Raw genomic sequence first — 16,537 nt, 5'->3', positions numbered from 1 at the left:
TTTGCAAGGTTGTGTTCAAAGGAGAATTGTGGAGACAGACAGATTTTCAAAGCTCTTTGGGAGCTGAGCAGGCACAAAATTGTGCCTTTGAAAGTCTGACCCCCTAGTGAGTTTCTTTGCAGCTTAAAGTTAGCGAGCTGCAAAGCTGGAGTTTGGATCATGTAACTGATTTCCCGTTTGCTTTGCCTACATGTTGACACACATTGGAGTGCCCACAGCCTGAGCTTTCAACCCCTGGGGATTCATCACTCTAATCCAAGGCGGCTTTGGTTTCACTGCAGTTTCAAAGTAACCATGCGCTGTCATGGTCCCTCTCTCTCCTGGGTTGTTCTCCTCATTCCCAAACCCCACAAGGTCTCTCTCCTCAGCCTCAACAAATCCGGAAGGTCTGTCTCCCCTTACAGACCCCATGTAAACCAATGCCTACAGCTTCATTACCAGAAGCCCCAAGGAACAGAGAGGATGTCTCCTGGCCTCTGCAGCAGCAAATCAAGTAGCCACTCCCCAAGTGCCTTCCAGTGCATGCTCCATGGGGCATTCTGAACAGACTTCCTAGCAGCAGCTGGGCTGGTTGCATTGATCAGACAAGGCAAAGCACCTTCTAACCAGGTGCAATTAGTGATGTCTAGATGATCAGAGCATGCAGCACCTAAATGTGCCTGTTCAAATGAGAATAGGCTGTTCTGACTGTACTTTGTCCTCCTCAGGCTCCATACTGCTCACAAACCCTATCCTCCGACCCAGCTCCTCTTTGTACTGCGAGCTTGATCCTGCAAAGTGCACGACGCCTTTGGCACTTGCTGACAATGCACACACCCCTGCGATGGCTGGGCCTGCTGTGCTCCAGAGGAGGGCGAGTGGTGGAATGACTCTCTGTGGGGGAACAGCTTTAATTTCTACCAGGGGCAAAATGGGAGCCCAGCTGTTCGAGGACGCTGAGAGGCTGTAATAGCTGGGTGCTTCTCCCAGCCACAATAACCACAGGTGGACCCTAGTCAGCACCAGCCACGTTTTCGTCTGCCCTGGAGTCCTGCAACTGGGGAGGTTGCTGATACTCTGCCTCACTGCAGCCTCCCCCCTTGGGCTTTCCATTGCCGGGGCCTGCAGACATTCACATGCTTTATCCTCCAGTCTAGCCCCCCTGGTGAAAATAAAATGAAACAATGGCCACCCGGCATCCTGTCTCCTCCATCTCCCAGCTCTTGCCTTTGATCCCATCATTATTCATTGCATTGCAGTAGTGCCTAGCAACTCAATCACAGACCATGACTGTACTGCACTAGCCGCTGCACACAACAGAGAGACAATCCCTGCCCCGAAGAGCTTACAGTCTCAATGCTCTCCCTGCTCCAGGCTTTCCCTCATGGACCCTGCTGCCAAATGGGCCAAAATCCATCGTCTAAGACTGATTCCACCCTATCTCCCTGCCTCACCCACAACAGCTTGCCTCGAGTCTGACGAGCTGAATGAGCCTCCAGCAGGATTTCTACCATCATCTCTGTGAGCTTCACGCTACACCCTCCCTCTACTATTTCCCAGAGTACATTTGTTGCAGGACTGCCCTGTTGGAGCACTGCCCGTTCCAGTGGAAGGACAGCCATCAGAGCCTTACACCTGAGCTGCTGTCTGGATGAAATACCTGTCTTCAGACAGACCCGTTAGGAGAGGGCACCGGAGATTCTAATTACACTTGAGCTGTCCATATCTTCCTCCACATTGAGGGAGAGGGGTGACTTTCATGAGCTTGCACTATATAGATTTCTATACAACGCAAGACAATATAATTTTGGATTTACACTCCAGAGGGTGCGTGCACAGAAGTGCTGGCCATTCCCCTAGCTGAGTCCTCCCACACAGAGCTGATCGCAGACTCTGTGTGATTCTACAGCTGGGTGTGTCCCTACTTGTGTGTGTGCTGGAAAAGGGCTTGAGAGCCTGTCACAGCAGCACAGAGTAAGGGAAACCCAAGCTGGTGGGACAGGCGGGCTCAGTGGGACCCCAGCACATCCAGAGGCACCCTGAACGAGGAGTCCAACTTGTCACAATAGCTTGCACAAACACACAGGGAAATAGAAAATATATTTACATTATTAAATAACTGACCAATTTTCATGGTGTTTAAAGAGACAGTATCTACCTACTGAAGTCCCCAGATTAACTTTCCCTATTCCGTTGGCTCTGGGCTAGTGACACTTCACATGAGCCCTGCCAAGTCTAGTGACTTGTCTACACAGGCAGTTATTCTGGAATAGCTGTTCCTGATTAGCTCCATGCATACATGCTCTTATTCTGGAATAAGAGTGCCTTATTCCAAATTAATTTAATGGATTAAATTAAATGGGAACAAGGCACTCTTATTCCAGAACAAGAGCATCCACACATGGAGTTAATCAGGAATAGTTAATCTGCTTTAAAAAAAAATCACACGCTACCTTATTCTGGATTAATTTTTATGTCTAGACAAACCCCAAACTGCAGCATTAGCAATGCAGTGTGCTGACATACCTGGTGACCATGTTAGTCCTCATGCAAGTGGTCACATCCCAAATTATAATATGTGAGGATTTTTTTAAAAATACTTCACTATTTAAAAAACACAAAATCCAAAGACAGTAGCAATTTTACATCCTATTGTAGTATAGACACATGATTCCATCCATCCCTGGGTGGGGACAAAGGAATGAAAGATACATTTAAGGGCTTGAACAATCTGATAATACCCCTTTAAAACATTCAATAAAACACTAGATAATATACTTATCGGACAGCATGACACCCAACCTAATGGAGATGAGAGAAAGGGAAAGACTAGACACCTTTAGGTGCTGCACATGTGAGGAAATAGGCCAGCTACTCACCCGTGCTGCCATGATGGAGGCCAACTTTGGGAGAAGATTGGAGGAACTGCTGTTATTTGTTCTAGGGGAGATGGAGTGTTTGGGAGGGGATGCGTTCTGCCCTAAGACTCTAGAATGAGGAGATGGATACACCTCCATCTCAGTGACTCAGCCCTCTTCCCCTCACAGATCACTCCAAACAGCAGTGCTGATGCCAGCTTCTAACAATCTGCCAGTCATACCTGGTTAGATGGCATCCCATAAAGGAACTAGACAGAGAAATTGTAAGAAGGCAAAATAGAAAGTTACCTCAAGATGACCCACAGCAGCTAAGGGAAGCTGGGACTGGAGTAACTGAGCTCCCCCATCAAACCTGCTCCTACACTATCCCATCCAGCGACTACTGCTGAGAAAGGCTGGGAGGGGAGTCGTGGGATGGGCTCCCACACTATTCCCTGCGGTAGCTTCTGTTCCTGCAAGGAAGAAGTAAGTACAATTTCCTGCACACAGGCTCCAGCAGGAGCATGTCTCTGTGGCGCAATGGGTCAGCGCATTCGGCTGCTAACCGAAAGGATGGTGTTTCAAGCCCACCTGGGGACGGCGGTCACCCCTTGCTACTCAAGACGTGCTAAGAGCTCAAAGGCCCTCTTTTTGGGGGGAGGGATAGCTCAGAGGTTTGAACATTGGCCTGCTAAACCCAGAGTTGTGAGTTAAATCCTTGAGGGGGCCATTTAGGGATCTGGGGCAAAAATTGGGGATTGGTACTGCTTTGAGCAGGGGGTTGGACTAGATGACCTCCTGAGGTCCCTTCCAACCCTGATATTCTATGATTCTCTGATCTGGAAGAAGCTCAGTGTGAAATGCACTCATTGCCCCAGGCGAGGGAGTTAGCAGGGTCACCATGAAGAATCTGTTTCCTCCCGTGCTGCACCCCATTACAGACAAGAGCCATCGGCAACTGAACAAGAGGGCTTCCAGCCCCTTTTTCTCTCCATTGGCTGCTTCTGGCAGACAGTTAGCTGAGCTTTGTGGAGCTGTCAGTCCTAAATGGGAGGATGGCAGCCTTTGCCAGAATTAATATGCACAGGTTGTTAACTGCTGCCAAAGGGTTTCCCATTTCCCTCCTTCAGGCCTGTCTGATCCTGGCCCCATTTCCCAGAGAGCAAGCTACAAAAAATCCCATGCCCACAACTCTTGACTCCAGCACAAAGAAACTCTTGTCCCTCAGAATCAAAGGAAAATCCAGAGCTGGTTTCCCATATTCATCCCCTCTCTCTCTCTCTGTGTTTTTACTCCCTGTCATCCAAGAATGAGGATGCTCTGAGCATCATACAGACCTGTGAGCTGCTTTCTAGCTCTCGCTTTGTGCAGGGTAGAGAGGAAAACAGGTTAAAACCAGATTTTAGATGATAGGTGGGGTGTGAGAGCATCTGGGAGCTTGAAGACTCAGGTGGATGATCTGAGGCTCATGGATCTGAAGCACTGAGATTTCACACACTCCCTGAGGCATAGACAGAACACATCATGGCATGTGGGGTAAAGGTTTATATGCACTTGTGTGGGAGGAGCTGCACCACTCAGACGTGGCTTCCCCAATCGCGTATAGTGTGTCCTTCTCAGATTTATGCTGACAAAACCTCCATTTAAATACACATGAGGAGGAGCAAGAGCAAACAGTGGGAGGGAGTGTGATTCAGTGGCTAGAGCACTGGACAGGGACTCAGGGGACTGCTCTGCACTGACCTGCTGGGTGACCGTGGCCAAGTCACTTCACATTTCTTTACCTCAGTTTCCCCAAATAAAAAGGAGGGTAATGATGCTGACCTTCTTTGTAACGTGCTTTGAGGTCTACTGATGAAAAGTGTTATATGACAGCTAGGTATTATTTCTACTAAGAGGTGATTAGTGTGATATAAAGCTTGGGATGTGCACATTATACACCTGTGGGGAAGCCATGTGAGAGTTAACAAGTCTCCCCCCCCCCCCCCGCCACTCCCCCGCAAAGCGCTCATAAAACCTCCCTCGCACACAGTTTTCCAGGCTGCAGGTGGCTAGAAAAATCTCTTGGCAAGAGATGGGACCAGGGCACTTGCCAGGAGGACAAATGCTTCTTGTTGAGAAATCCTGACCCCTTGTGGTCAGGCATTAAGTTGCACCAGTGGTAATCAAAAACCCTGGAAAGTATCAGCATGATTGTCACATCTTAGAAGCAGGGACCGATCATTGCATTGTTCCCTAAAGTTCCATGCGCATATACAGTGCTCTCTACGTCTGTTTAGTAATTAATAATAAGTCAAAGAGGTTGCACCAAGACATCCCTTGTCTCCATTCCCAATGAATACATGGGGTATATAATTACATAGCCCCTAACCTATGATAGGTAAATATGGTAAATAGGCCCATACTAGCAGCTACTTTTAGGCCTGTCTTGTTAAACAGTGTGCCCACCCAGGCTGAATGGAGATCTAGGTGCTAAGAACATCCCACACCACCAACCTGATGGACAGGCCTCAGCTAATGGCCTTATGACGGGTCACTGAAAGCCCATCACATACAAAGATGAAGCTCCTTCCCTCAAGTTACCAATTCTCTGTCTCAAGCACTTAACCCCTTGCATGCCAGGTGTTAACAGTAGCAGGACGAGTACGACTCCTGGAGCCATCCCTCCCCCACACACTTTCCATAGGTTACGCCGTAGGCCACATTCCTTGTAGCTCTCACATCAAAAAAAGTTACCATGACACAAAGCTACAGGTAACCACTTGCTGGAGACTGAAGTAGGGGAGTCTACTGGAAAAAACACGATGTGGATATGCAGACATCTGTCAAATGGAAGGAGTTGTTGGGGAAAACCACCCCTTGGGAATTCTCAGCTCTTTGCTAAAACAGGAATAATTGCAGTGCTTAGACACTCAGCCAGCCCAGGGGGGTGAGGGCATGTCCCAGGCCTTATTTACATTACAAATAGATGAAGCCAGGGGATCTGCTTACAGCACAGCAGGCCCCTGACCTATTTACAAGCATTCTGTAGTTTGGACAGGACCTAACTGTGCCCTTGATAAAACTTTGTGCTGTCCAAGGCTCTAGCCCTGTGCGGGGGAACATAGTCAAGTACTGCCCCTACTACATGCGGGGGGTGTGTGTGTGGGGGGGTGAACCTGCTAACTAGTGCACCTGTCGTGTAGACAAGCCCCAGACTGAGCTCAGGGGTGGCTGTGAGAAAACACCAGCACTCTCTAAAAGGAGAGATGGGTGTCAGCACGTGTACTCTCCATCTGCCCATATGCACGAGTGCTGACCAGTGCCTCTGTGTATTGGGATGCTGGCTTTTGAATGTGTCTGGTGTCTCTCTGTATGAATGCATGATGCTTTTGGGGCCAATCTGAGCCCTGGTGTAACTCCAGTGATTTAAATGGCGTTGCTGCCCTTCACACTAGCAATGACTTTGGTGTAGGTGCTCAGCTGTGGGCCTGGGTAGGAGGAGAATTGCTGCTCCATGTATTTTTGTGGTATCTGTCATGTATGTGGGGAACTGTACCCTTAAAAGGCTCTGGCGAAAGCTAGTTGCAACCGGTTGTTATGTTACACAGAGGCTCATGTTAAGCAACAGTGATCAGTTCGAACTCAGACACTGAAAGTAACAAGCTTCTGTCTGACTCCTCGGCTGGGAGTGATTACTGAACACCACAACATGGTGGGGAAGAGAGGTTTGGAAAAATCACATGAGTGGGCAGCAAGTGAGCTGCCGTTTGGCAAGGACCCCGAAGGCAACCACTTTAAACTTGTGGGGAACATCCAGATTCTCCAATTTTGGCCCATCTTTAATTTCAATCCTTGATCTTTCAGACAGAGCAAACTGGTACTGACTGCCCCTCCCCCGGCCAACACCCAGCAGCCCTGTCGGTTCTTCCGAACCACTAAAGAGGATTATTCTTTAGCCTCTTCCCTGACAATCATCCGTCACACTCACTCCAGAAATCATCATGGAATTGGCAAATAAATCCAGCCCCGATCAGCTCAGTGACAGCGTCTCATTACGAAGCAAGAGATAGAAAAGCAATGGCCTCTGACAGATGATATCACCAGTGCCAGGAAGTCCCTCTCTGGCCTTATTACAGGGGACGTCCCTTATTGTTTCATCTCTGTACAACAAGATTTGGAGTTGCTGAGTGCTGCAAAAAGCAGCAAGAAACACCCTGGGTATGTAAGGTAGGTGAGTACTGTTTAGTATTATTATTAATAAGAATGATGATGATGATGATAATAATATTGGGAGGAGGATGGGGCAGGGGTGCTAAGAAAACAGTCCCTTATTTTTTAAATATGTTGGCAACCCTACGTGTCTGCCCCTCCTGACCTTCCAGTCTCCCCTGTTTACAGCAAGTCAACCCCTCTTCCCCAGCTCTCGCCTAAGCAATGATCAAGACCATGGGTCCTGTGCCAACACGTGGGAGTCCCAGCAACAAAATCCCAAGCTCTGCAGTAACAATAACATGTTTTGCCCAAACCAAATGACTGTACTATAAAAATTCTAAAATACCTGGTTTGCCTTCTTACCAGGCTGCAGGGAAAGCTTTCCCACTGAAACTTACAAATGGAAACTATAATCCTAACCCCATCTAGTACTGCCATCTGCAAAAACACCCACACATGCCTTCATATCTGTACGTGTTGTACTCAGCGCCCGCTTCTCTGCATCTGTGGGCTCCTTTCCCAGCTCCTACGTGCACATATGGTAATTCAGGTTCGGAAAGTTCAGCCTTGTGTGTCCTACACTTTAAATACAACTTCCGTTCTCCTTTGCCCTCCATGCTGGGAGGAAAAAAGACTCTAAATCTGCTCTTGGTTTTACAATCCGTTTCCCCTCGGTGGAATTCAACCTGCTACCAACTTGCCACTTTCAGCTTTTGGACTGATTGCAGCATGCATTTCAGATGGAAGCATCCTGGACAAGGGCAGAGTGGGTCTGTGTTGGGAAGTTGCGGGTGAGAGAACAAAGCATTCTCTCTCTGTGCTGTTTTAATGTAACAAAAGGGACTGGCAACATTCTGGAGGGAGCAGAGTGAGTCCGAAAAATGGAAACACAAAAGGCTCCTTATCTAGATCACCTGTCTTCCTAGATGGCATATGTTTCAGGGCTGGGGCCGTGTATTTTCATGTGTTTATACACAGCCTAGCACAGTGGGATTCCAACAATAGCACAATAACACACACAATGTATATCAATGCAAAAAGATGCGAAGAAACAGGATGGTGAGTCTTGGGTCCAAAGACAAACACTATTTCAGGCTCAACAGACGCAGTTCAAGAATAAAAACACCAGGGGTCTACTGCCCGAGGACTAGGCCGTATGGTGACTCAGACTAAATGGAGTGATTGGTTTTAGGCGATGTCTGTCAGAGAGAAAGCCAGGAGGAGTGGCATGAGTGTGACCAGGAAAGGAAGCAGAGAGACAGAACTTCTTGGGCACAGAGCTTGCTGAAGTGGCACCCAAGGGGATTTCTGAGTAAGGAAGCTGCCTGCTGTTGTTTGTTTTGACTGTGTGCAGGGAAATAGGACTTTGTGTACATTCTTTGTAAATAAACAAAATCATAAACCAAGACTACACCTGACTCACATTACTGATTTTTCTCCCTAACAGAAACAACCCTGCAAGGTCCTGAGTAACGGCTAACTGCTCAGGCCCAGAGAGCAACAATACATACACACATATACACGCATCACATACATAGGGTGACCAGGTGTCCGAGTTTTGACCAGAACACCCGGTCGAAAAGGGACCCTGGTGGCTCCGATCAACCATTAAAAGTCCGGTCGGCAGTGCTGCAGCGCTAAGGCAGGCTAGTCCCTACCTGTCCTGGCTGGCACCACGCTGCACCCCAAAAGCGGCCAGCAGGTCTGGGTCCTAGGTAGGGGGGCCATGGGGCTCCACATGTTGCCCCCACCCTGAGCACTGGCTCCCCATTCCCAATTCCTGGCCAATGGGAGCGGGGGGGAGGGGCCCAACTCTGCGGGTGAGAGGGGCACGTGGAGCCTCCTCCCCCTGCCCCCCACCCTGCCTAGGACCCAGACCTGCTGGTTGTTGGCTGCTTCCAGGGGGGACACAGCACGGTGCCAGAATAGGTGTGGGAATTAGGGGTGCAGGGAGTGCTTCCCCCACCTATGCCCTGCTCCCGGCCCTCAGCTCCCCAACCCCTCACCTCACCTGGGGGGAGTGGGGCTCGGGTCCTGGCCACTGACCCTGGGGCCCTGCTCTGGCCCCAACCCTGCAACCATGCCTTCGCTCCCGGGGATCTGTTCCTGGGGCCACGGCTGCTGGCCCCACCGCCGGGGCTCTGCTCTTGGCCCCACACGTGGGATCCTGGCCACCGGCCCCTACCCGGGGCACCGCTCCTCACCCCACGCCCACCCCCAGCTGTGGCCTCGGCCCCCTTACCCCTGTCCGTGCCCCCCCCCTCGGAGACACAGCCCTGCTCCCAGCCTCGGATGTGGGGGATGCAGGCAGCCTGCCTTAGCACCCCCCACCCCCGCTGCACCGTCACTGGGAATCACCCGAGGTAAGCCCGCAGCCCAACCCCGAGCCCCAACCCCCTGTCCCAGCCCTGAGCCCCTCCCAAACCTGGAGCCCCCTCTTTCACCCCAAACCCCTCATCTCTGCCCCAGCCCAGAGCCACCCACCCTGCACCCAACCAACTGCCCCAGCCCAGAGCCCCCCCACACACTCTGAACCCCTCATACCCAGCCCCACCCCAGAGCCAGCACCTGCAGCCCAGAGCCCTCACCCCCTCCCACACCCCAACCCCCTGCCTCAACCAGCAGCCCCCTCCTGCACTCCGAATCCCTTGGCCCCACCCCCCAGCCTGGAGCCCCCCCTGCGCCCCAAATCCCTCATTCCCAGCCCCACCCCTAGCAGGAGCCCTCACTCCCTTCCACACCCCAAGTCCCTACCCCAGCCTGGAGCCCCCTCCCATACCGTGAACCCCCCATTTCTAGCCCCACCCTGGAGCTCGCACTCCTAGTAAGAGGCCTCACCTCCTCCCGCACCCCAGCCTCCTGCCTCAGCCCAGTAAAAGTAAGTGAGGGTGGGGTAGAGCAAGCCACCAAGGGAGGGGGAATATAGTGAGCGCGGGGGGCGCCCCTTCAGGGAAGGAGCGGGGGTAGGGTGTTCGGTTTTCTGCGACTAGAAAGTTGGCAACCCTACGCATACAATGTACACACATCCAAATCCATATATAGAAGGCTGGGATTTAGTGAGTGGGTTTTGCCGGTGGGTGCCCGCCCGAGGCCCCAAATCCACTCTGCCCCCTCCTGAGGCCCCACCCCCTCTCTGCCCTTTCCCCCGCCTGCCCACTGCTTGCTCCTCTCTGCCCCCTCCTCCGAGCACCTCTGCCAGTTTTGGAGGGAGGCTATTCACATTACAGAAAAAGGGTGAGTGTGGTAATACCTTTTATTGGACCAGCTTCTGTAGGTGAGAGAGACACGCTTTTGACTGGTGCCAGTGGGTGCTGAGCACCCACTAATTTTTCCCCGTGGGTGCTCCAGCCCCGGATCACCCACGGAGTCGGCGCCTACACCCTCTAAAGTACAAGAGCTAATACCTATCTGCCAAGTAACGTGCCTTTGAAGATCCCCGCCATATCTGTAGATATATATTTTTTCCAGCACATTTTATCACATTTATTTCTGTGGTAACTCAAACTCTTACATGGCCGTTCCTGATACTGGGATAATAGCAAATCATTTTTTAAAGCCATGGATGACTGAACATGTTTGGAGATTAAATTGCTGCTCATTTCCGTCGCTGTTTGTGGGCTTTCTGACAAACGGGGGCTGATTTGCAAAAATGCTTGCAAATCCCAAGTGTTTTGCAAATTTTAGCAAGAATGCCCCCAACATGTATTAGTTGATATTTGCGTGTTTAAAATATTTCGGCCAACCAGTCAGGGAGCAGATACAATACTACGTGCCCGGATACTAGAAATGGAGGTCATATTATAGAAGTAGTTACTGTGAGAAATACTGACCATTACTCTGTTTAGTATGTGCCTCTCTGGCAGCCCTCTGAGCTGGCTACGCTAATGCGAAGAGAATCCCTACATGGCAAAGTGCCAGCCTAATGGAGTTTCTGGCATGAAGGACATGACAGGATATGGCTGGAGCACCCCTATACACCAACAATGGCTGCTGGATTGGCTCCTTGGAGTCCTGGGGTACTGGCAATAAGTTAAAGCAGTCTTTGCACTGCTCTCATATCAGGGACTAGTCTGAGCTAGCCACAGGATATAGGGACTACAAAGATGGTCCGAACATACCTCTACTCACCAGTGGTGGACTGAAGATTTTGCCGCCCCTAGGCCCTGAAATAATTGCCCCCCACCCCAGCCCACCTCTGCTCCACCTCCGCCTCCTCCCCTGAGCGTGCCGCCGGGTCCTGCTTTTCCCCGCTCCCTCCCAGTTCTTGTGCGCGAAACAGCTTCGCGAAGGAGGGGGGAAGAGGGGGTAACGCGGCATGCTCAGGGGTGGGGGATTTGGGGAAGGGGATCAATAGGGGCACGGAGGGGGCGGGGAAGGGGTGGAGTTGGGGTGGGGCCAGGGGCAGAGGGCACGAATCAGCGCCGGGGGAAGCAGCCTCTGGCTGCTATTATAAATTTGCCACCCCTGCAAATTTGCCATCCTAGGCCTAGGCCTTGTCGGCCTAGGCGTTAATACGCCGCTGCTACTCACTGTTATGTTTATCCAGAGAGCACAGCCCTTCTGGACCAGAGAATCTGGCCCATCACCTCAATAAAGGGTATAACAGACATCTTGCCCTGTTTAACACTCTCGGTCCAGGCTGTTAACGAATCCACAAAACTCTGCAAAGCATCCCCGGGCATGGCATCTATTTCAAAGCCCCTGAATAAGTACATGCCATTCTCTTGAGCTGTCAGATGCTCCAGGCTGCTTTGGTGTATAGTTGAGACAAACACTTTGTGGGAAGTGTGGTCGTAAGGCCTTGGCCTAGCAGTCAGGTAACCTTGGTTCTAGTCCCAGCGCTGCTGCTGATATACCATCCGACCTTGGGCAAGTCACTTCTACTCTCTAGTACAAATAATAAGTTTTTTGAGTAGAGACTGCCTCTCCTTATACATATGCATAGCTTCTTGGGCAATGGGGCCCTGATCTCAGCTGGGGTTTCTAGATGCTACTGCAATATAAATAATAATAAGCTATCCAGATTATTCAGTGAATATTTATGAACAACAAAAACATTTGAAGATCGCGACTGGTTTGCAAACTACTCACGAGCTGTGCTTTTAATGCATGTTGTTGGTAACCGTTTGACCATCTCTAATATTACGTTTTCTCAGCTAACATTCTTTATTAAAGATGGGCAGTGCAGTGTAGCCAGTCAAGAATGAAGATAATTATTTAAATCTCATTTCTCCATCTGATCCTTTCTGTCAGTCCAAGGATAAAATCCTTTAATTTCCAGAGATGATCCTGAGCAGCGAATTTTGGAGCTGGATGTAGATCTGGATCCAAGCTTTCCTGACATTTGGATGCTTGGATCTGAGGTGTGGTTCTGGCCTATCTCTGCTAATTAACTTCTGCAAACTGATGAGGAGTATGCCAATTTCTTTATCAGGGGGACTCACATTGTGTCACATTCAGAAATAGCAGGGTCTAGATTTTGAACAGAACGTGAAAATTTTAAGCTTCAAGTTCCACTTCGCTCTGGTGAAACACAAACTCTGAGTTGCACCATTTGTTTGTTGTATCACGTTCCCTGTGGTCACTCAGACTCTGATCGCCTTGTTATCTAGCCATCTAGGTCCTTGTATGACACCCCTTTTACTGGTTTCAGAGGAACAGCCGTGTTAGTCTGTATTCGCAAAAAGAAAAGGAGTACTTGTGGCACCTTAGAGACTAACCAATTTATTTGAGCATGAGCTTTCGTGAGCTACAGCTCACTTCATCAGATGTATACCGTGGAAAGTCTGCTGCAGTTTCCACGGTATACATCTGATGAAGTGAGCTGTAGCTCACGAAAGCTCATACCCCTTTTACTGTTGTAGCTGAACACCTTGCAAGAATTCCAAATAAAAATAACACCCTTTCTCTCTTTCCTGTCTGTAGAAGTATTTAGTTCATGGATTTTAGTTTGTTTCCTTGTGTGTGTGTGTTGAAATTATTGAAAGTGTTGTACCATGGGTACATGCCAAGTCAGGAAAACAAGTTTTACATTTAGCTGTAAGAGCAGTGAGGCCTGTGTGCATTCTTCTCTCTTTCAGGGCTCAGTTTCATAGTCTAGTGACTCCTGGGAAAGTTCTGTCTTGTGCACTCATGGACATCCCCCATTGGTCAACAGTTTTGTAATTTCTTGTGCATTTTATCAGTCAGTGCAGGGTAGTTACATGGGGACTGTACAGCACCAATGGGGCCAAGACTGCTGCTAGAGACAGAAGGGACCTGTTGGAGGCTTGAGTCCATCCCCCTGCCAGGACAGGACATACTCCCCAGAGAGGATGCATTGTATATTAAGATGATACTTTGTTTGCTCTTGAGCCAAAATTGAGGCACAAATGAACTCTGCTAGAGCTGCTTACTCAGTGAGACCAGACTGCTCTCTGCTTTCATCAGGGGTTTGTTGCTATGGGCCATTTCACACTTCTGCCACTCACACAAACTACTGCCTGGAGGCTGCTGGGTGCCAGCCTGTCTCCGCAGCCCAGGATGAGCTAATGCCACATCCAAGTCTCTTTGAGGCCTTCTCTGGGGACAATGTTTATTAATTCAAAGGAAAGCTCACAAAATAACACAAAACAAAGCTACCCCTGTCCCCAACCCAGGCTGCAGGGGCCCAGAGGCCTTGCACTCTATATCGCTCTCTGCTCCAGGACCAGTTCCAGGAGCCATCATCCCTCCTGCAGCTTTCCTCCAGCTGAGCCCTCTCACTCTGAGCCCTTTGTAGGGATCATCTGATCCTTTCCCACCTGGATCTGCTAATGCAACAGGGCTGTTTGGCTCCCTGGTCGCATGTCCTTAAAGGAACAGCCCAGCCTCTTACAGCACCTTACTCTGCAAGTAGCCCCATTGATTTCAGTGGGATTGCTTAGGGTCCACATAGAGGCAGAATCTCGCCCTGGGAAGGGAAGGCGGGGACACAAGCCTGGCTCAAATAAGCACTTATCTGTGATGTCATTAATCTTTTGAGCAGCTCTGTACTCGGTGCGATGGACCACATCAATTTTTAAAGCATTTCACTGCCATAGTTTTGTCCAACATGGGTTAAGGGGGAAAAAAGAAAACAGCTGTGCAAGGCACCTGTGGTCCCTCGGAGGGCATGTCTGAGCAGGTGTAAGCCAACCTCACATACTCAGACATATCAAGATTTATTTGCTAGGCAGCCTGGGGCAAAACTTTCCAGACCCCCTGCAGTTCAAGCAAAATGAATGACTGATTGCAGAGCAGTTGTTCCACCACGGATCGACAAAGAAAGGTACTCCAAATGTAGGACAAGCAGCACTGTTCTCTCCATGTTTTGGATCTCGCTTAACCTCATACTTCATTTCCGCATCATTTCTGGTCTTACTGTGCTAATTATGGGGGTTTTGGGTCTCTTCTTTTAGTGTAGGTGAAAGGTGTGGTATAGATATGCTGGGAACTCATAGCCTCTATTTTTCCTAGATCAGACATACCATCGAGCCTGAGAATAGCTGGCCCTCTGAGCGGGCCAGGGACCCAGCCTACCTCTGGCTGGCTCCACAAGGAGGAATGAGGCAGCTCAGTTTTACCTACTCACTTACACTCAATGTGCTCACTCTTTGAGCTGCTGGGAGGCAGGTAATTAGGCAGGGACGCACCTAGGCAAGATAAATGGAAGCTTTGCACAGGGAGGCCTACACTAGAGAAACAGAGGCTGCTGGGAAGAGGAACAGTCCCCAGAACATACGGAGAAGGCTTCTCAGGGGAATCTGGTGAGTGGGGCCCACAGGCAAAGGAAACAAAGAAAGAATGCTTCTGGTGGGAGAGTTTCTGAAAGGAAGGGACGATGAATGCTGCATCTCAGAGAAACCTGGCTCCCATGAAATACTTCACCAGGCAACAGCAGAAGGCCTGGAAAAAGAAGAATTATATTCTGTCCTGAGGTTTGACCTCCATGGGGACCTGGACCCTGGAGGAAAGACCCTCCCCCAGTTAATGACAAGAGGCCCTTGATTCTAGAAAAGGGTTCCGGGTCATGAAGGCCTCACTTGGACATGATAAGGGTTGACTCAGCCCCCCCGCCTTCCTTCAGCTAGAGATGCTGGGGAGCAGTTCCATGTGTGTGAGGCTCTGGCTTTTCAGATTGAATAAAACTAGACCCCTGCTGGAGTGCTGTTCAATAGACAAGCCTCCATGGACTTACTAAAATCCTCCAGAGAAACTGGCTGAGACACAATGGTGGTGCTGCACTGGGCCTCCAGGGGGTGCTCTAAGGTTGAGGGCCTCCATTACACTTGGGCAGTGATAATGCAAGATACCCAAAGAGAGCTCCCAAGGTACCTCACCACTGACCTAGAGGGATTACTTCTGGAGAGCTGAGGGTAACTCATTCTCCACATCCCATCCTGATGTTACATGATGACAATTACAATGGTGATGTTTGTGATGTGTGCACCTACCCAGCAGGAATGAGCCAGAAACCCATGAAACTCATTTCACTGGATGACAAGGACTTTCAGTCATCACCAAGCTGGGCTGGATTTGAACAAAGCAATCTAAAGGAGAAATTTACCCATGTGCTGCCTGAACCATCCTTTCTCTTTTCGTCCTATTGTATGGAATCCATGTACGTCTCTGAACCTCTTTGTCATTGTGCACTGTACTTGGATCTGTGCATTTACTGGCTAGGAAGCAGATTCCAACTACGTTCAAGTTCCGTGCTTGGATACATTTTACACAATTCCTAGTGAAGTCAATGGATCAGTGGATATCTGGGGGCAGATTTTGGCCCTTAAATATATAAAGGATTCATCTCCAAACATTGGTGCTGGAACTAGGGGTGCTGCCGCACCCCCTGGCTTGAAGTGGTTTCCATTATATAGAGGGTTTACAGTTTGGTTCAACGGCTCTCAGCACTCCCACTATACATATTGTTCCAGCACCCCTGCTTCCAAATATAGTTTCCTTGTTGGAAAATTTAATTGGCATCTTTCATTGCATCTTTTGTTTTCATTGTTATTCTGTGCTTACCTGCCCAGGGCAAGAACAGACAAACGGAATAAAATCTGGGGCCTTTTACCTGAATAAATTAAATCTTGAACCTGTGTCAGGTAATTACTATGATTCTGCCCATCCGCAGCATGCACTTCCCCCTATGTACCCGTGCTCTAGATCTGTTGAAAGAGTCCGCACTCAAGTTGCTTTTTATCATGTTTCCTTTACATTCTGTTTCTTGATTATCAAAGGAAAGAAAGTGCTTTTGTGTGCCCAAAGGGAGGGGAGCCAGGACTTGTCCTTGGCCCAGCTATGTAAAAAGAATCCATATTTTACTGAAAATCGGCAACAACATTCATAAATAATAACAAAGGCTTTGGACCTCACTCAAACTCAGTGTAAGAAGCAGGTGCAATATCCATGGGAGCCTCTGGGTCAAGTGCAGAAGTGATGTGGCCAGAGGGGTAAATTACACATTGAGTGTAAGTGAGTTGGGGAAACAAGTGCCAATGGCAAAG

The 16,537-nt window shown here is 49.5% G+C and overlaps 1 protein-coding gene and 1 non-coding gene across 4 annotated transcripts in view; one reads left to right on the top strand and one right to left on the bottom strand.

Annotated features, from left to right (window-relative positions):
- The window catches only part of MMD2 (monocyte to macrophage differentiation associated 2), a 55,479-nt gene that overhangs the window by 32,391 nt on the left and 6,551 nt on the right, over positions 1-16,537 (bottom strand). The gene's annotated exons all lie outside the window — the stretch shown is intronic.
- Positions 3,364-3,437, top strand: TRNAS-GCU (transfer RNA serine (anticodon GCU)). The gene has a single exon. It is a non-coding gene; the product is annotated as a tRNA-Ser (tRNA).

Source organism: Caretta caretta, chromosome 10 (genome assembly GCF_965140235.1).
Source record: "Caretta caretta isolate rCarCar2 chromosome 10, rCarCar1.hap1, whole genome shotgun sequence".
In the NCBI taxonomy this organism is placed as follows: Eukaryota; Metazoa; Chordata; order Testudines; family Cheloniidae; genus Caretta; species Caretta caretta.
Note: the sequence above shows the minus strand (reverse complement) of the source record. Positions and strands in the feature narration are given on the sequence as shown.